At 37.7% G+C, this 20665-nt stretch overlaps 3 long non-coding RNA genes across 12 annotated transcripts in view; 1 reads left to right on the top strand and 2 right to left on the bottom strand.

Moving 5' to 3' along the window:
* Positions 1 to 2229, bottom strand: part of LOC136850870 (uncharacterized) — a 10972-nt gene extending 8743 nt beyond the window's left edge. The window contains exon 1 of the long non-coding RNA XR_010856782.1: positions 1887 to 2229. This is a non-coding gene — a long non-coding RNA (uncharacterized lncRNA). The remainder of the gene's footprint in view (positions 1 to 1886) is intronic.
* The window catches only part of LOC136850639 (uncharacterized), a 22369-nt gene extending 8692 nt beyond the window's left edge, over positions 1 to 13677 (top strand). Inside the window, exons 1-5 of one of the 10 annotated variants that reach the window (XR_010856688.1) lie at positions 873 to 997; positions 8774 to 8869; positions 9188 to 9298; positions 11124 to 11373; positions 12496 to 13677. This is a non-coding gene — a long non-coding RNA (uncharacterized lncRNA). Of the gene's footprint in view, positions 1 to 872; positions 1173 to 3544; positions 4290 to 8773; positions 8870 to 9187; positions 9299 to 11123; positions 11374 to 12495 lie in introns of those variants that run through there. The other 9 variants (XR_010856722.1, XR_010856672.1, XR_010856684.1 and 6 more) reach the window with 9 other exon arrangements.
* LOC136850813 (uncharacterized) lies at positions 13672 to 20665 on the bottom strand. The gene is made up of 4 exons (XR_010856765.1): positions 20511 to 20665; positions 16821 to 16950; positions 16274 to 16480; positions 13672 to 14402 (listed from the first exon to the last, which is right to left on the bottom strand). It is a non-coding gene; the product is annotated as an uncharacterized lncRNA (long non-coding RNA).

The following is a 20665-nucleotide window of genomic DNA, read 5'->3' as shown; positions in this document are numbered from 1 at the left end:
TTATGATCTCCTTCGGCGGCTTTTGTTTGCGTCCGTGCTACTATTTAAACTTTCACCAATAGCCTACTGCTATTTGGTTATTTCTACTATTATCCTATAGCATCTGCTCTTGTTACTACTTGGTTTGACAGTCTCTCTCTCTCGCCATGCTAAATTCTCCACAATGTTTCCTTTTTTATCGCAAGACAGATATTTGTCCCGCATATACCGGTGTGAGTTTCGGACAAAATTTGAGATATGGTGACAGTGAAAAAATGCTCTTTTCGTTCGTTTCTGACACTGAAGGAGGTAAAACAAGTTGCCTTTAACTAAAGTCGTAAGCAATCATTTTTACCAGATAATGTGTGTCAAAATAACTATTAAATTACTCTTTTCACACCAAAAACGGCATAGTTATCCATAAAATATTTTAAATAAGTAAACAAATTATAATTTTTTACTATTTTATAGTATACTTTATTTTTTTATAATGTATATCAAGAATAATAACAATAGTCCTAAATCTACGTTAAAAATTGCTTGAAAGTTGCTAGATATTATTTTATTTGTTAATTTATTTCTTGAGAACCTAGGATAACATTGATTATTCATGAATAAAATAATAAATATATACTTAGTATACAAGCTATTATCTACTTTAAAATGATATATCACCTCGCGTTTTATTGCAAATTTAGGACTATCATTTCGGGATTTTCTTTTCTGAAAACCTTCCATCATTTGAATGGTGTGAAAATTGAAAATTTACGTTAATCGACGTATTTTAAACTATATTACAAATAAAATTTTACTTGCAGTTTTTATTTATCTCACTGAATTTAGCTGAGAGCGACAAATACATCATTTTCAGACCATATATGGTTTGACATTATTGGAACCACGAAACAGAGGGCCTTGGACCCTTGTTTGGTAAATTGGTAATTCCTTTCATTTGACATTTGTCATCGAACATCTGTGGACGTTGCTTGACTGTTACGTTGTCAACCATTTTCTCGGGGTAAGTCCCGCCTCAGATGGTAGTTGGTTCTAGTATTTTGATAATAATATCGAGGTTAAAACTGCCGTTATTGGAAACAGGACAGAGAGAGAGGAGGACGTGCATACTCCCTGCCATTTGATATTTGTCATCGTTGTGTTGACTTTAATGTGACGGTTACGTTGTTGTCTGAATGGTAGGCCTAAGCCCCACCTCGAATCGTAATTATTCTGTTATTTAGATAATACTTAGGTTAAAAGTGTTGTTTATCCATCTGTAAACTTGTTCAGGGATAAAGTATTGCACTTAGTCCGAAAGTTGGTTAAAAGTGGTGTTTATCTGTAAACTTGTTCAGGAATAAAATAATACACTTAGTCGGAGGTTGGTATTAACTCCGCGCCTGTTTTTACCCGGCCAAGTGTGATTTGCCTCTAACTCAACCAAACAGTAAAGGGTGACTGACTGGGAATTCGGCGTTTTGGGTGGGAGCGAAAACGCACAAAGCGGATATTTTCATTGTGGAAGAGTACTCCGGAAGCGTAAAACGCCAGGGAGCCATTCGTTGCTGGGGGAGGAAACGCCGGGGAAGAGAGGGGAGAGTTCCTCATGTCTCTCCCCAAGTGCTGGAGAACGTGAGAAGCGGCAGTGGGGAGGCAGAAGGTTTTGCGCAGAGTCAAAACGTACTGGCACTGAAGAAACAGAGCAGTGGGGGGGGAGGTATGTAGAAGCATTAGGAACAAAAGCCGGCAAAAATTAAAACGTCATCTCCTTTACCAACAGTCCTAAAAGTATAGGGAAAACTAAAAACCCACTTCACCAATGAGTCCGCAGGAGGTCCGAACTCATAAAATAATCTGAAAAAACTACAATTCCATACACTAAGAAACCAAGCCCCAATATACAGACTTACCTTAAGGACTTCCAGCCAGCTTCTGTGGGAGCAGAATGCTATCTACTGAATATCTAGCTTGCACTCACTACCCCACCGCACCGGGGGCTAAAACTGGTTTTTTTTATGTAAGGACATGATCTTGACGCAGCTGAATTAGCATGTAATTTCTATAGTAACATACGTTAATTTCCTGGCATTTGACATAAGTTTCTCGCAGGTAACGGCCAAAGAGTGGCGTGTTATAGGTTCAAAGGAGCGTTAAGTTTACGCCAAGGAATCAGCCCGGTGTCGGCGTACTAAAACGAAATACGGACTACGCAGTTTTCCAAATTATTAAAACGCAGTCCTATGTCGGAGTAGAGCTAGTGGTGGGTTGAGAGAAGGGGGTTTGGGGGTAAATGACGTCAACGTGACAAGACGGGAAAGGGGTTTGTGTAAGAAATTGCGGATTAAGTAGGCGACTTTCCGAGCGGTAACCCGTACAAGAGCGATAATGAAATGAGGGTATTTATAGAACGAGTAAAATGCAGGTTATTATACTAACCAAACCCACCCAACCTAACCTAGTAGGCCCATGGCAGTCATTTCAGATTTTTGAAAGGGGGGGGCGAAGGCGGTTTGGCGAGCGAAGCGAGCCTAATCACCTGGGGGTTGTTTGACTTTGAGCTATTTTATGTGCTTTTTGAAGCACATAAAATAGATCGATAGACAGATATAACTTAATGTGATGACACATTTGAATTTCGGTAGGAATAATGGAAAACCAGCTGCTGTTACTTCTTGGGGCTTGGTGGGGTGAGGAGGTCAAGTTGAGGTTTGGGGGCAGTTCCCCCCAGCCCGCTTAAGTGACGCCCCTGAGTAGGCCTCCGTACCTGGCTCGGGAAGGCTTCGCCCCTCTGAACCCCTTCGGCTTAAAACACAAATTTTGGGATGTTACAGCAACTAGACTAACCGAATCTAGTAGGCCGTTTTACCTGGCCGGGGGGCTTCGCCCCTCCTGAACCACCCCAATGCTCAAAACATAAATTTTAGGTTTTTACAGTAACTGAACCAACCTAACCTAGTAAGGCGCGTTACCTGTCCGGGGGGGCTTGGCCCCTTGGACCCCCCCCTTTAAAGAAAACCTAAATTAATTAAACAGAACAAAGTTAAAGTAGGCTAACAGAAACTGTTATAGTTGACGGAGGAGTTATGAATCGTTCCAACACAGATGGGTGCAACAGGTGGAAAGACAATGGTTGGAAAGACGATGGTCTAACCTGTGAGGATCGCGTATTCGCGTATGAATACCCACCCTACCCTCTCCGATGGCGAGAGAAACTTCTCAATTCCTCCTGAAACCCCTCGTTTCCTCACAGTTCCTCTAGGGTGCATCCCCATTCTTTGAGGCCTATCCTCAATTATTGTAATGCCGTAAACGTAAATTGGATGGAACGCTTTAATGTACAGGAGCAGTAATAATTGTGAATAAGGAACTCAAAGCGAAGGTAAGCAGAAAGAAAAGTATTTTATAAAAACGAAAATAAAAAATATAAGTAACTCGGAGTCTGAATCCGAACCCCGTTTTCCTCAATGTAGAGTTAACGGTGTGACGTGATTGGTTGGATAAGTATTTATAGGCTTCGGACCCCCAGCCCCCTTTTCCTCCGTAAGGAGTCGGCCTGTGTACCAAAAGCTCCCCTGTAAGAGCGCATGCGTGGCAGCATTCGAAATAGTAGTAGTAATGATAGTGTGTGTCTTTGTAACGGCTCTACCTTTGTCGTCTTGTTCTTGTTCCTCCTGTGTTTGTGTAAGGGTTTTTCGCCTTTGTAATGTCGTATACAGTAAAATTTGGTCGCCTTCTCACCCACTCATAACCCCGCTTTTCCCAGGGGTTCCCTAAATTGTAGGATAGGAACAAGCGGGGGAGCAAATCCCGCTTTCCCGAACGTATATACCCCATCGGGTCCCCTAATTTGTTGGATAAAGTTCTGATGTTAATTACAATCGTGCGACAAAAATTGAAGGTTAAATGGTAGGTAAATCCATAATTAAGAAACAAAAAACTGTAGAAAAGGTTAAGTTAGAAGGAAATCGCCGCCGGGAACTGCTACTTAGTTCTAACTCAGCGAGTAGCCTAACCTGAGTAAATGTTAGTTGATAGGGGAACTCGAGTGGCCTATTAAGAGTGGTATAAAGTGTTGAGCAAGTTACAAAGTAAGGTGAAAGGAAAGTGCAAAATAAAAGTAATTCACAGATCCGTTTTTTAGGTCATGGTAAAACTGAATTCAACTACTGCGGCTTGGGTCCTGCCAATGGCTGACCGGAATAATTAGTTTTTTTATTTGTTTTTGTTTGTGTTTGATATTTACAAGCATTTGTTTTCAAGTTCAATCCCCAGGGGATGGTACTTGACAAGGCAACCATTTTGCACATAAAATGGTAGGTACCAAACCAGAGGGGTACAGGGGTAGGCTTGAATTTTACCTTTCAGTTAAAGCCAGGCAACCTAAATTAGGTTAAGTTATTAATAACCTTGTTTGTGACAGGGGTTTGAAATTTCTTAACCAGACTTTTATGAAAATCTAAAAATTTATCAAATATAAAACTGGACAACACAGGGACGGTATAGCCTACAGTTCTCTGTATTTTCAGTCTTGCCAATTTGCAACAATTTCAGTTAAATTATCGAACATGCACACGCAAATATTTATGCAGAAAACCATCATTTTCTTGGCAAGGATGGATGACCTCTGAACTGAAAGTATGAAATTCCAATAGAAATGATTCAAAAATGGTCTGAACCTTTGAAAGTTTGTATATCGTATAAAGGAATTGATGAGGGTTATCAGTAATTAAGAGAAACTGGATCCAGGACTAGGCTGGTTTTGTTAAAACCTGTTCCTGACAGTATATATTTACTAGCCTAACCTTACCCAACATAACTTGCCGCAAAACATTCTGAACCATACTTTACCTTAGTCTTGCTCAAAAAAAAAAAATGCAGATTTTAGGGCTGATGATGAATGGAAATTGTTTATCATTTTCATACCTGTTTAATATCAAGGGTTTGGTTTTGTCATCTCTCCTTGAAGTGGTAATCTGGATTATTGCTTGTCATTTTCATATCTGTTTAATCTCAAGGGTTTGGTTTTGTCACATCTCATTGAAGTGGTAATCTGGATTATTGCATTAAAGTAACAAATGTTAGTATAATTGGCACTAAAACTGAATGTGCTGATGTGCAGTTGCAGTGATTGCCTGCTGTCAACCATCCCCTTGTCTCATATACAGTAGCCACTTGATAATTTGCACCAATTCATCCAAGAGGGGTTTGATTATGACCAGGCAGTGCTACCTCCATGTTACCCCAATCCCACCATAACGATGGCCGTCTATGAAAGTATACTATCTTAAATTTTGTAGTGTCAGGTTAAATAAGCATTACTCTTAAGCACTATATAAATATAGAGTTCCCTGTTATTTACATGTTCACAAGTCAGTCAGGGGTGTCATTTGGGGGTGGGGGGCTTGGGGTACTCACCCCCTCAAGACATGGGTGGGGCCCCCCCCCCAAGACTTGGTTTGCTCCCTAGTCTTTGAAATAATAATATAATAATAATAATAACAACAACAACAACATGGGTGGGTGTGGCACACCAGCTTGCTGCTTTATTAACTCAATACAGCTCTTATATGGCTTCAGAATGCTCCAAAATGCACACAAATTTCCAAACAATTTCTTTTGGGGCTTACAGCACCCCCCTATCCCTAGCTGATAGGGCTCGCTTCACTTGCCACACCACCCATATCATGAGTTCTATACCTTTGCCTCCCCCACAAGAAAAAAATCTGAAATGACGCCACTGAAGTCAGTATTCTGTGTAGAGCACATACAGTAGTTATATCACTTAAGTGTACAATTTATCATAGAACACTGAGAAAATATGTACAGGGCTGAAGTTGGTGATTCAAGTGGACAGAACAAGCCACAGGGACAGGGCGTCAATTCAGTGTTCCCACACCCAAAATACTTCATTGTCCCCTCTTTCCCCCTCCTCCTCACCAATAAGATAGTCAAAGCACATCCTTGTTGAGGCATTTAGTATACATACATTGCTCAACTAGTTTGCCTGGTTGAGCTGAGGTATTGGTTGCTATTCCATCCCAACAGTTCAGTCTTTACTGCTGCACATTCACTCATACCTGTGTGCTTTTATTCATGCGTGCCATGTAGTGCTATTTTGGATGGATGCATGGCAGCATGAGAAAGGTGCAGACTGGGGACATGCAAATAATTGAGGGATTATTGTAATTATACCAAAACAGACATTTTGTGAATAAAGAACAAGAGCCAGATGTCAAAAAGGATTAACTGTTCTGAAAATATACTAATATAGCACTCTTTACCAGTGTTTCAATCTGGTAATCATTTAGTATGTTTCTAGATGCTGTACGCTTGAGAAGTTCAGTTTTTGATAGAAAATCCTCATAATTTACATTCAGTTTTGTAGCTGTATGTTTATGAATTGCTTAAAGTTCTTATTTTTCCTATATAGCCCAAGCCTAATTGTTTCCCATTTGCCCAGGCCCCATACCTTAAATCTAGTATTTATTATAAGTATGTGGTGTAAAGATAATGTACACCACAATGTACAACACAATTAGTGTTTTCACTATAGAAGAACAGGAGGCTGGCATTGACAACCATATTACAGTTCCCTAAATTTGTGTCCAGCTTAATGGCAACTATCCTGATCAGCCCCAAAGTGGCTTGGAGGTGGGCTTATCTGGTGTCTCAGTTTTCTGGGGTAGGATGCTGTGGACTGGTAACTGTGCCATGTAGGAGGGGTGGGTTGGATAATGTTGAAGGCATTGATAGCTGGGCCAAACTGGGTAAATGGAGGATGTTGAGGGCGATTAGGATGTTAAGGTCATTGCCACACAAAGGCGAGTGGCAGAGGAGAGCATTGATTGCAGTGGCATATGAGGAAATTGGTCAGTTTTAGTTTTCTGTAAAAGAAAACTATTGAGATGGCTTTGTCTGTCTGTCCTCACTTTTTCTGTCTGCCCTCAGATCTTAAAAACTACTGAGGCTAGAGAGGGCTGCAAATTGGTATGTTGATCATCCACCCTCCAATCATCAAACATACCAAATTGCAACCCTCTAGCCTCAGTAGTTTTTATTTTATTTAAGGTAACGCTATAGTACAAACCACCACCTGGCTGTGGCTGAAAGTTTCATGGGCCGCAGCTCATACAGCATTACACGGTGTACAGAAAACTCTATTGCACCGAAGAAACTTTGGCGTATTTTTTACTTGTTTACTTTTAATACCATTACCACTCGCATGAGTGCCTTGTTTAGTACCAGCCTGATGGGAATGAATGTAAGACAAACAGAAGACGGTAAATATATTGGTAACAGTAAATTTCCCTTAGATTTTTGTATGATTTTCTTATCAAGCATATATCTTATTAAAATAGTTTAACCAGACCACTGAGCTGATTAACGGTTCTCATGGGAATGGCCTATCAAGCATATACATAAAGGAGACTTACGAGCCCAGTGTAAAAACTCCAGTACCAAGTTGTGGTATACAGTAAAGATAGAATAATACCAAGAGATTAGTGAGTGCTGTTTCCCCTCCCAGAGGACCAGGGTCCAGTGGGTGTTGTGTACCCATGCCGAATCAAGATTCATGATCATACCCTAGACCAGCTGTCATACTTCTGTGTGAATTTGTGCTTTGTGCATTCTCTCCATCCCCCCTGTAAGGGGATAGTGCCGTTAGTGCACCTCACACATTGCACTATAGGCATTACTTAAGGTGTTTTGCAGCATCTCCTCAGCCCCTGTCTGCAACCCTTTCCTTCCTTGTACTGCACCTTCATTCATATTCTCTATCTTTCATCTTACTTTCCACCCTATCCTAACAAATGTTTCATAGTGTAACTGCTAGGTTTTTTCACTGTTACACCTTTTAAACCTGTTTACTCTCAATTTCCCTTTCAGCAAATAGTGACCTCATAGGTCCCAGCACTTGCCCTTTGGCCTAAATTTTATATTCCAATCCATTCCAAGAATATTTTGGTCTTGTGCCATAATTTTGAAATATAGTCATGAATAAAGAGTGAACTTAAAATACATCACATCAGGAAGGATGCCATGCATCCAGAAACTTAACATGTTAAGCACAAAAAGTACCAGTATTTGTATGACTATTTTTGTAACCACAATGATTTCTTGATGTTCTAAGAGTAAATGGTGTTAACACTTGAATACTGTAGAACCCAGAGAAAAACAAGTGGCAGAACCACAAGAAGACAAGTGGCAAGATGTTTTGTGTATTCTTAAAGGATATGTTAGGAATTGTTACATGGTTTTCATCACTAAATCATAGAGCTATTCCAAAATTTGAATACTGTATATGATAACGTATTTTGTAATAACTGAAGGGCCCTATCAGTTTCTCAATTTCCTAACACTGTACTCTATTTCAGAAATGCTTTCCGGTGAAAACCATAACATCCCAAAGGAAAAATGTAAAATATCTCTCCCAGAATGTTAAAACGTGTTACCATTAATTCTTGTGTAAAATGAACAGGCTTACTTCATATAGAAACTTATTTCAAATAAAAAAGTTTTAATATTTATTTTACAAACTTGCATCCTGTATAAAATCCCTTTCTTAGGTGAGACAGGCATTTGGAGGTTTTAATAAGAGAAAGGTAAACCACACATTGAGGGATGAGGCGTTTCTGTGCAGCTGCTGGCACTAGTTTAGCTTTTTCAAATTAGACTTTTCACTTTGTATTAGTAAAAAAAATGCTAAGGTAATTTATATATTAGAAATTGCGTGAAATAATTTTGAACATTTCAGGATTTAATTTTGAAATTTTCAAGATCTTCATTTCCTTTTCAGACATCAGCATGTGAGGAATGTTTTTACCGTTCTTACAATTGGATGGAGCCATGGGTTTTTGTCCGGTGTTCCAGCTGGTATTTGCTACTGCAGAATGTAAGTTGAATCTTGACAGTATGTTATGGATTTGAAGAAAACAAATAACGCATTGGGTTTGAAGCTTATGAAGTAATGTTACTATGATTCAGGCTATTAGTACTTACGTAAAATCATTCAAGAATTTAGTACTGTACTGGTTAATGATAAGTCGATAATAGAGCACTGTATTGAATATTTAGTAGATTCAGTTGTTGCATAACTAATTTGCTGATATAGTCTTTCCAGACTCCATGACTCAATACAGTAATTATTTTTAGCATCGACCTTTCTTTTGTCACTATGAAATTGTAGTACAGCATGTATAAATATTTTCAGGACATGAATAACGAGAAATCATGCTTGCTTCAAGGCTGTCAGGCAAGGTATTCTGCTCCACAACCATTTCCCCAGTGATTTCAGTTGTATGGATGTCTGCTTTTGCTGAATGTAAGTTTAAATTTCACTTTTAAACATATGAAGACACCAGGTGTTTTCCGTCAGTGACCCCCCATGAGGGCCTACTATGTACTTGTAGGTGCCTTTTGCGTCTAACTATAAATGGCAGTGAAGACTTTAGCATCCTGTCAGCCCATAGCTGCATGGCTTTCTGCCAATAACTTTTCATTTGTCTGTTGTCGTCCCAATCTTAATGTCCAGCTATGGCTTTCTGCCAATAACTTTTCATTTGTCTGTTGTCTTCCCAATCTTAATGTCAAATGTCTTAAATTTTATCTTCGCACCAATTGTTACCACTCAGATATGAAATCTTTTAACCAAGATTTGGGAATCTAGAAATGATGTAGTGAGTGAATTAATTCTCTTGAGGTGTCAGTAATGCTAGTTGGCATTTTTATATTTCCAGAAGTTGAGGTTCCAGGGATATGAAATGTCACCCTTAGAAAATTTTTGGTTAACTTCAATTCATCATTTTGACCTTCTATTTTTCTTGTTCTACATTTTTTCGTATCCAGTACTGCAGTTATGAACAACTAATCACCTTCAAAATGGCACTGTAACCAGGATACTACAATATTGATAAATTTACTGTGAATGATAAAAAATAAAATATTGCTATACCTATGGGCAGTCATTATATTATTTACCACAGACGTGGTTTGGAACAACTCGCCCTCCCCCTCCTCCCTAACCAAGCTCCAGGTGTTAACATTCTAGACGATAATAAAAATAATCCATTTGTTGGAAACGTGAGATTATTTTATCACAGGCGTCATAGTTTTAACTTAGTGTGCTGAGCCAGTTGCCTTAAATAACTGTCCATTCACTTAAAGCAGTCTATGTATATTCCAGGTGCAGTGTTTTAAGAAGACAGGGAAAATTTATCAATGCCCAAGAATAAAGCTGAATCATTGATTTTTTAAGTTCAGATGGTATTGAATAAAATTGCCAGACTTTTTTTCATTCTGTATTTGGAATTGCTCATGTTAATGCTAAATTTCTGTATAGTATTTTGATATATTCTGTTTTTGACATTTTTGAGCACTTCCTAAAATGCTTTGATAACTATCATGGTTGAAAATTGCTGTAATATGAAGGCAATAGATTTGAATTTAATCTGTGAAACCTAACAAAAGCAGTGAGCAGTCAAATGACTTGGTAAACCATAAACAAAGATTGACTCAGCCACTTGCTGCAGTTTTGTAGATGATGCACAAATATTGGGACAACTGTGTCACTTCAAATGCTGTGGTGGTGGTCCTTTTAGGTGACCTGTAGCTTAGGGATCTTAAATCTTTGGTAAATTTTTTTCACTGATTTTGATCTTCAGAAGGTATTTGTGGACCCATATACTTGTCTGATAAGTAGGAATTGGAAAAAGAATTTTGTGAGTAGGTGGACAACTGGGTGGGAAATGACTGAAGGGAACAGAAAGCAGAGCAGCTTAGTTCCATCTGGAATGCACCATGCAAGGCACACAGTAGGCAAAATCTATTGAGAAAATTTGTTTTAGCCCAATTTTGCATTAGGAACCAATTTCACAAAATTTTTGGGTCAAAGAACATTGTTACTGATGCAGCAATTTTATTTTGTGCTTTTTTCTAATTTTATTAGTTGTCTTTAAAAGTAAAACTATGGCATTGCATTTTGTTTAATATATATTTGCAAATAATTCATAGTTATAAGGTAAATTTTTTATAATTTCTTCAGTTAAGATGTAATTTTCTCTCTTCAGACATAAATCACCATTCTTTATTTGTATAATAGTCATATAACGCAAATGTGATTACTTAATCAACCATTTTCTCTTTTATAGGTTACTGATATCATGGAGGATGTTGGAATTGGTTTTTGCCAAGCTGTTCTTAGACAAGAAGCCCTTGAACCCAGACTGCTTTGGTCCAGCCATCACATACATGAAGACCCTTTAAGCCCTTAGCGTAACTGAAGTTGTTTTACTATTGACAAAGGATTTTATTTGGTTCACCAAATTCAGAAGTTATGAAAAAATGTGGTTGAAGGAAAGTTCATCATTAAAAGATTGATCTTTTGTGGTGTTAGGCATGGTATGATTTCTCTTTTCATACTTCCCAGCATGTGTCCTAACCATCTGTATTTTGAGATCTTATGTTATTTTCCACTTTTTTCTGCAACTTCTTTTTTGTAAAGTAATACATAAAACCTTTATTATTAGACATTTGTACGGTAAACAGGGCCTGCATTGTCACTTGACAAATTTTGTGGTCATCTTACATGAGAAAATGCAGTGCAACATTCAATAGAATCATAATGATTTTTGCTTAGCCATATATATGAAGAAAAGGTGATTTGGTATTTATTGTAACTTTGGATGATAGCTTTGACAACTGGAAATTACAGTAGTTCCTGTAACAAAAATTGGTAAAACATTTTCCTCCCTAGGCTGAACTTGCAGTAAATTTTTTTGTTATTGTATTTAATTTTTGTACTTAGTGTAATGAGAAACAGAGCATTCCAAATTGCAAAGTACTGTGATATATTTACTTCCGTGACATTTATATGTCAAGTCAGTTTCTAATAGACCACAGTAGTTTGTTTTAGGGTTGGATTTGTTCTTCATCACAGAAACCAGTTTCTTTCAGGTTTTGCATACAACTCTTTTTCTCACTTAGGTTTGATACACTCACTCTCAGGTTTAATACAGGTCCCTCTCGCATGTTAGACACAGCTTGCTCTCTCAGGTTTAATATAGCCCCTTCTCTTTCTCAGGTTTAACAGAGCATGCACTCTCTGGTTTTGATGCTCAGCTCATTGTTAGGTTTAATACAAAGCAGTTTACATAATCACAGCTCTCTTTTCTTCATTAGGTTTAACAGTCCATTTCTCTTTCAGCACCAAATGACCTTATAGGTCACAGTGCTTGGTCTTTGGCCTAATTTAGGTCACAGTGCTTGGTCTTTGGCCTAATTTTTTCTATATTCCAATTCCCCCCCCCCCTCTCTCTCTCTCTCATTTAATACCCAAGGTCACTTTGTCCATCTTATGTAATGCAGCTCTCCCTGTCTCTCTCTCTCTCAAGGTTTAATAGGGCTTAAAACACACTACATATTCAGTCGTTATTTTGAGTTTTTTTTTTATAGGATGTCATTTTTTCTGCAGTGTTTTTGAGTGCTTGAAGCTGTATGTTAATTAATTTAACTATGTTGCAGGGAATTAGTGGTCCAGATGATAGCAAGACCAAGATTCACCATTGTCACATAGCTTTCCTGATGGGCTTCTTCACCCAACTGATTTTTGAAGATTGACCAAGACTGGAAAGAACGAAGCTGAACTGATTTCTGAAGATTGGCTAATACCAGAAAGAACAAAGCCCAAATGTTTACTGAAGATTTTGCTAAGACTGGAAAGAACCACAGACTCTTCATACTAATGAAGCAAAACCCAAGTTTGTGAGCAGCTGCAGACATTGACTCAGTTAAGCCCTGAGACTTAGCTTTCAAGTCTGTGTTTCCTTCGTCAGTTTGTTGAGAAGTCAAGTCAGTCTAACAGTAGCAAAAGAAAGGAATGATTCAGCATATACAGATTTTTGTTCAACATAAGTTTTGCTTAATGGTGGAGAGTCACTGTGGCTGTGATGTACCATTGCAAAAGGCAACTTTACACCACTGCATAGAGGGATTATCCACAGTCTCATGTGAAGAATCTAAGGGGGTAGCTTTTTTATTATTTCTCTGTTGTTGGAAAGAACCTTGAAAAGTTAATATTTCTGCCTGTCTTATCTGGTTTGATTACACCTTGTAAGATTCTGATCATAGTCTTTCTCTCAGGTTTGGTGGAACATGGGTCATAGGACCTGTTTAGACCCCACCAAATTTGAGAGACAGACAAATGAAGTGTATCTTTCAAGTGTAATCACATCACAGACATAGAAATACTAACTTTTTGAAAGTACCAAACGAGAGAGAAAAGTGAAAGCAATTAATTCTTTGATTTTTCATATGTAACAGTTTTAAACACTCCATGAAGTGGTGTAAAGTTGCCATTTGCACTGGTCCATCATAGCTGCATTGACTATCCACCATTACGTAAGTTACGTTGGACAGAAATCAGTACATGTCAGGACAAGGGGAATCTCTTGCTGTTGTCAGATTGAATTGACTTCTCGGCAAACAGACTTGAAAGCTAACTCTCTGAACCTAATGGAGTCAAAGTCTGTACATTAACTGGGTTCTTCTTCATTACTGAAGAGGAGTCTGGTTCTTTCCAATTTTACCTGATCCTCAGGAACCATTTGGGTGATAAGGTCAATCAAGGACACGATGGTATTCCAGGACTAATGATGTTATATAAACATTGTTGAAAATGGAGGAATAAATTATTTAGTATAGTTATACTTCTTTATTTGAATCTTACAGCTTCAAAGAAAGACTTCAGAATTTTTTTTGTGACCCAAGGAGATGGGAGAGAATATTGTCAGCAGAGAGCAACTAGGCTGATGTAGTCTTCTATTAGATGGGACTTGCTGTAAAACCTTCCATTTACAGCCATGGTCTATATTACATAACCACTGTGATGGAGAAGGCTCTCAGCCTTGTGGTACTTCAGATTGAGGAGTCTGATTTGTCACTGCTGAAGAAAGTTCTTCTGTAACTTATTATCAGAGTAAATAAGGCCACTTGAATACTTAAAATGCCAAAGGTTGTTGCTAAGAAAACTTGGGTACACATACTGCTTCCATTCACCCAAGCACAACTGGAGACGGCACTCTGATGATGTTAACGTAGGTACCTTGGGGATGTTAAACTTTCCTCACTCCAAACTGATGCGTGTTCTTCGAAGAGAATGATGTACTTAAGAAGACAGAAGTTTTCCCACAGTTAAAGCTGAACACTGATGGGTCATACAGACCGTGACTTCAGTTATGTATATTACCAAACTTTTCTTTGGGATTTACACTACTAGGTCCTCGACTTGATATATAGGAAATGGGACTGACATCTCAATCTCAACTGTGTATCGGTCTCCTGAAAGGCTTTCTTGAGAACCGCTGCATTTTAGTACAGCTGTCCCTTTTTCAGATGTGTGCATTCATTAGCCAGAGGTCCCAATTACATTTCTGAAAAAGAAAACTTGGATGAAAACATTGCACATATTTCAATTATTTGAATTACCTATTGTAATACACAATCCCAAACTTTATACTAAAAAAAAACTAGCATTTATATGATCATAAAAATTTTAACATTTCTTATACAGCTCAATCACTGACTTGTACAATTGTTTCTGCACTGGAATAACTTACAAATTTCCCTATTAAAAAGTCTACTCTGACAATTTCTAATTCCGAGTACAGTAATGTGATTCCTGAGTAAGCAAACAAAATGAGAAGTGTAGCATTTTACCTTATGAGGTCGATATCAAATTTTTTTTTTTTTTTTTATAAAAAAACACTGCTTGCATGTAATGACTCCAGGCTAGTCAGCAGATGCCAATAACGGCCACATCAATTTAAAAGCACTTCTTGATCCTGATTTTACATTCATGGTTTGCAAAATACCCAACTGGCCAGACTATAATCAGCAAACTTGAGAACAATTATAAATTCTTCGAGGTTTGCCAAGGGCGACTATCTGACTAGCTGATTTGTGTTTAAAAAACTAAACATTTCTCATGGAACACTGATAGCTTACAAGGGGTGTCCTGACTGAGTAGTAATGAGCTGCAAGAGTCCAATTGGCCAAGTATATTTCAGAGGACAAACTGACTAAGTCATACTGCTAAATACAATAACTGCCACTACTGACCACATCTAATATACCTTACTACCAACGTTTAAATAATTTCTTGCTTTGCACACTGAATTGAATCCAAAAATAAAACTTGAGCCTGATTGATTCTCTTTTTGTTTGTAAACTTCTCTTGATCGACCAGACTAAAACTTAGTAAATGAATAAGTGACTTATATAGCTAGCTTGATTGGGCTTGTGGAAATCATAATTTATGAAGTCAAATATCCCTCAATGGTCACATTGTGAAATTGGACACCTCTACGTGATTACAAATACTGCTTGCAAAATGCCTGAATGACCAGATCAAATTTGTAGAAGTTAGTATTCCTGAATGGTTTACAGACAAGCTGCACAGGTGTTCATAAAGAGACTGTTCTCATCAATGACCAGGTAAAGCTCATAAGCTATGATAACCTCGAATTGTTATTGCTTGTAAACAATACGAACTGGTCAGGTGAACTTCAAACCAATATCAGTGGAAGGAAACAAAAATCGAAGTCAACAGCAATAAACTACAGATGTAGATGGATTTGATCAAATAAATTGCACTCCCACTTAGATGGTCTATCAAGATGAAACTGATATCAAATTCACTTTATTTTGACGGAAACAAAAGCCAGTCATCCCTCTATCCCCAGTCACCATAGTACTAAAAGCAGGTCCTAGTTACAAGGTGGCAAAAAAACCTGTCACAGATAATGGCCTCATCACTAGATACAATCAAATACTTTAACTTCGCAAGCAAGGCATAGCAGGTCTACATAGCTCCTAACATACAAATGTAAAATTCTTAGTAAACATTCCAACTCTAAAGCATTGCAAGGTCTTCAGTGGTCAGAAAACTAATGGGTATGCTACACATGTATCCCCACCTCCACCTTTTTAGGCAAAACAACCTAATATTGAACAAGTACTTTAACCTTAGATTAGAGCTATTTATGGCTCATTATGACGATATAATATACTTATGCTACACCAGTTTAAATACCAGTGGGACCGAATTCTCGTGCAGGTGAATGTTACTAAAATTCTGAACTAAGACATTAGGTGTGTCAAAGTGTCACCACTGAAACAGCCTTGTAAAAATATGCTACATTCTAGAGTCTATATTTTTCTTTCAAAACTTATATATCAACATCCTGTACTTGAAACTGTATCCTGCTCTTAACATAACGTTCATAACTCTGCAACTACTTACATGGAATTTCAAGCAAAAGCCACTCTCCATACCCAGAGGAGCCATTTGGGCGAGACATTCTTCATAGAAAACAGGCTGTGGAGCCATTTCATTTCAGACTGTGAAGGTGTTGCTGCCATTCACAGGCAGTTGACTGTGGAGCCATTTCATGGTCAGCAGATTACCGTACAGTATGCTGTACCGAGTTAGGTTGACGATTTTATGAACCTGGAAAAAAAAAAAAAAATACAGGATCAGTACCAGCTTGACTAAAAATGACAATAATTCAAAATGTACTAGAGTGTTACTAAAGTAGTGTTACATAAATCCAACTCACTACCTGCTTAGATCTTTGGCCTTTATCTTACTATTCATTGTTCTAAATTACATGGTAGTACAGTATCTAAACTTTAAGAGCATTATTACATTAATAAATACTATTACAACCAAAAGAAAAACATAACACCCGTGGAATATAATTCTGCTCAGAATATTTTTTTAAACTCTTCCAAAATCAAGAGGTTTCATACCCTCAAAAAGAGGGTCGACAAGTTACGTGTATACTTACACATTTATCAAAGGTCATTTTTCATCGTCAACAGACTTTACAGCCATCGTAACAGTCTCCCATTCCATAGTTAACCCACTCCATAGTTAGTAGACTGTAAGATCAAGTTACTTGAGAGGGTTCAGCGTACCTGCAGAAAAATTGAAATCATTTGTTCACACCTAAAACGACAATACACTCTACATGTACATGGCTTTCTGGTCAACTGACTTCCGATGTTGTCCGTCAGATGAAACTCTGATGGTGGTCACAATGATACAAATCACACCTTTCTGAATACTTTGAGAGGCAAGATTCGGAATGAATCAGAAAATTGTGACATTTGGTTATTAAAATATACCCTTAGCTGCAACACTCCCAGCAATATTGTTACAAATTGCAAAGGTCCCTTTTATTACAAATCCTTAAGCAGAAACTCTTGACAATTTACAAATACAAAAAGTAATGCAATGATAAATTTGTGGCCGATAGGAATACTTTATTCCCACTACATGTCCTGTGCTTTAGTCTAACACTGTGCCATTAAAATACCACCGTTCAAGTAAATTTTTATTAGAACTGTTACTCTGTCAGCCCTCAAATTGTCACAAAATAATTTCGTAATTCCGTAATACCTGATAGAGATAAATGCAAGTTTCTCTAGAAAATGGGTACCTCTTGTCAAGACAAAATTTGTCTGGTACTGGGGGTTATATAAGATGAAAATCAATATCCCGTAACTTTACAGTACCTTCAAAGCTCCCTTACACTAAAATTACCACTACTCTAAACTCATAGTTTATTCTGACCTGCATAATGAAAAATTTTAAAACTATACGCCAAATAAATGTCAATATTTAATTCGTTCCAGTAGCAATGAATCACTTGATAATGAGTAATAGCATATGGTTTCAAATTACACCAAATTACATCATGGCTAAAGTAAACTAACCAGTTTTGCAAATTGGACCAGTCAGCCAAGAATAGCGCAAACCATTTTCCTCTTAATGCATTCACTGTGAGGTGTACTTTATTCAAATTACTTTTTAGTTTAAAGTGGTCGGCTAAAGTTTTCAAGGCAAACACTTGACACAGATCCATCTTTACCATGCTAGAAATATTACATTTACGGAAATTACATTCCTGCATTTCATCTTGGCTTATAAGTTTACTGTTTACTGTTTATTTCCTTTTTCAATAGTTCAAGTTGAAATATCGAGACCTTCAAAACCTGAAGACTAACTGCAGTGACAAAGCACCAAGGTTTTACCGTTGCATATTAACTACGTTTGAATTGAGATAAAATACTACCCTATGTGATCCATTTGATAAGGAGGATTTTTGCCATAAGCAATTCACACAACACCAAGATTGATTAAAAGTCTAACAGAAAGCTTTACAGTAATACCGCATGGCTTGCATTAAGTCCTTTTCCTTCAAACCTAACCTTCTAAAAGAAGGAAATCTTTAACCTTCTAAAAGAAGGAAATCTTTAAGTAACAAAACTGGGACTCGCAAAAAGAACTGTGACGTTTCAAAATGAATCTAACCTTAGTTCACCATCCATAGACAAACCCTCTTAACGCACCCTTCATTGATGAAAATATTTCCTCATAATAAACCTTTGAAATAAGACTTGGTGCTAGTAGGCATTAAGAATTTTAAAAGTGCCTGAATGGGTTGAAACTTCAAAATGAATCATTTATTCACCACCACAAACTAGAGCAAAATTAATTCGAATTTGCAGGTTTCATAATTACAGTACCAGTAAGATTTAACCTAAAACAATAGTATTCATTTCAAAAATGGAAACTAAACGACGACTTTATGAAATTATCGACCTACATCACTGTCAACGACAAGACTTTGAAGACAGCCTCTTAATCTGTGAATATAAAATGAGACAAACACTGGCAATACCATGGAACTTCAGCTACATATAAAGTAGGGAACTATATCATCTGGAAGACTCCATGACAAGAAAATATTTGAAAATGGCCCAATTGGCTGGAAATCTCTTAGGGCAAAATCATTGGCCACCAGAACAGCCAGAGTTTTCTGAGCCCTGCCAGCTTGGGTGAACTAATTTTGGAAGCCTAATACTCTCATATGTAGGTTATGCATTTTATTCCGGTCATTAATTTCACTTTTTTTCAGTTACCAGCATCCAGAAGAAAGACATTTACATAAATTCTGTTACTGACCACATTTCAGATGTAGCGACACATTAAAGTCACATAAAAAGGGGCTACAGTGAACCCCCCGTAATCACAGGGGATGCGTCCCCCCCCCAAATAGGTAAAATCCACGAATGCTTAAAACTCCCCTAAAAACACTTAGAACTGCCCATTTTGATTGCTTAAACCAAGAAAAACCCTGTAAAAATGCTTATACCCGAGTATTTCAATAGTTTTATCACAAAGTGCATTTATTCATGAAAATTATATGAAAATACAGTAATTAGTGAATATTTCTCAGTGAAAAATACAGCAAATGGGCGAATTTTCTGCGAAAAATGGCTAAATATGTTCCACAGAGAAACCCGCAAATGCGTGAGTCCGCGAACCATGAGAATGCGAATACAGGGGTTTACTGTATTAACATTAACCCTACAACAAATGATGGTAGAACTATAGTACAACTCCGCATGGGGTAATACCTTGGAAACTGACTGTTTCTAAAGTATTCTGGTTGCTCATCAAGAATATCCCATTATTTTTTGTCAGTCAACTGTAATTAACCTCAGAACTGACATGTTTTTGTATGCCGTCCATCCTGGAATGGTAGAGCGCATGCAGCGTTATACGGGAACTTTTAGTAAAAAATGGCGTTTCCTTCACTAGGTTAGGTTAAGTTATGGCATGTTAGGTTAGTATAGTTCCTTTTATAATAGGTTTCCTTAGCCAATCCCTTCTTGAACATATGGTTCTCTAATGACTTGCACATGCGCAGAACCATTCCATATCATCATGGCAGTCCGGTCTTTCTCCCGGCAATTTCACCCAACCCAAAACCCCAAGTTCCCAAAGGGTCCCCAATGTGATGGGTAGATGTGAGGTTAATAATAAATGAACAATAAACACCACCACCTCCATCAGCAACACTAAAAGTACAGGAAAAAATAAATTTCCAAGGTAATAGTCCGTGCAGAGTTACCATGTAGATTTACCAAAGCCTTTTGCAATAAACCACAGCTGTTAATGGTTGTCAGTAGCCCAAGTCAAGATCTGTCGCCTAATTGAAGGATTCCTGTTCCACCTAAACTTCAATTCGATTATGGGATCACCATTTGGCTATTGTATGAAAGTTTTACTCAACTGTCAAATACATCACTTTGTGCTATTAAAACCTCCAGAAATACCAAACCTCCTTACGACATCCTCAAACCCCACTCAAATAAAAAATATCCCACTTGGGGTATGATCACATTTCAAACTTTCAACACGAGGCACTGGCAACAGGCGTGGTTTACCCACCGATTCCTCGTGCTAAACTGTATTAACTTGACGGTTAACCCTGGCGACGTTTTTAATTAACAGAGAACACTCACCTGTGCCTAGAAAATTTTTAAAAAAGTCATTTCCAAACCTGGCCATTTTCTAGCATTGCCATAATCAACAGTAATGTCATACTATTAACCACTGTGGCACCTAAATCTCATAAGAATCTGAAATCAGAGTAACAGGAACATCGCTCAGAAAGCATTCTTACCCTCTACCATTTACAAGCGCTGTATATCGTAGAAAATCACACACAACTTTGAAATATGGTTTAAAAACAGACTTCTAGAGCCGAAGTCTCTTTCTTCGAGGAGTATACATACTAAAATGTCTAACCGGCTTTCTTGGACTGATATGTTGGTTTTA

This window comes from Macrobrachium rosenbergii, chromosome 1 (genome assembly GCF_040412425.1).
Source record: "Macrobrachium rosenbergii isolate ZJJX-2024 chromosome 1, ASM4041242v1, whole genome shotgun sequence".
Taxonomy (NCBI): Eukaryota; Metazoa; Arthropoda; class Malacostraca; order Decapoda; family Palaemonidae; genus Macrobrachium; species Macrobrachium rosenbergii.
The sequence above is the reverse complement of the archived record's forward strand: the minus strand, read 5'-3'. Positions and strand labels throughout refer to the sequence as shown.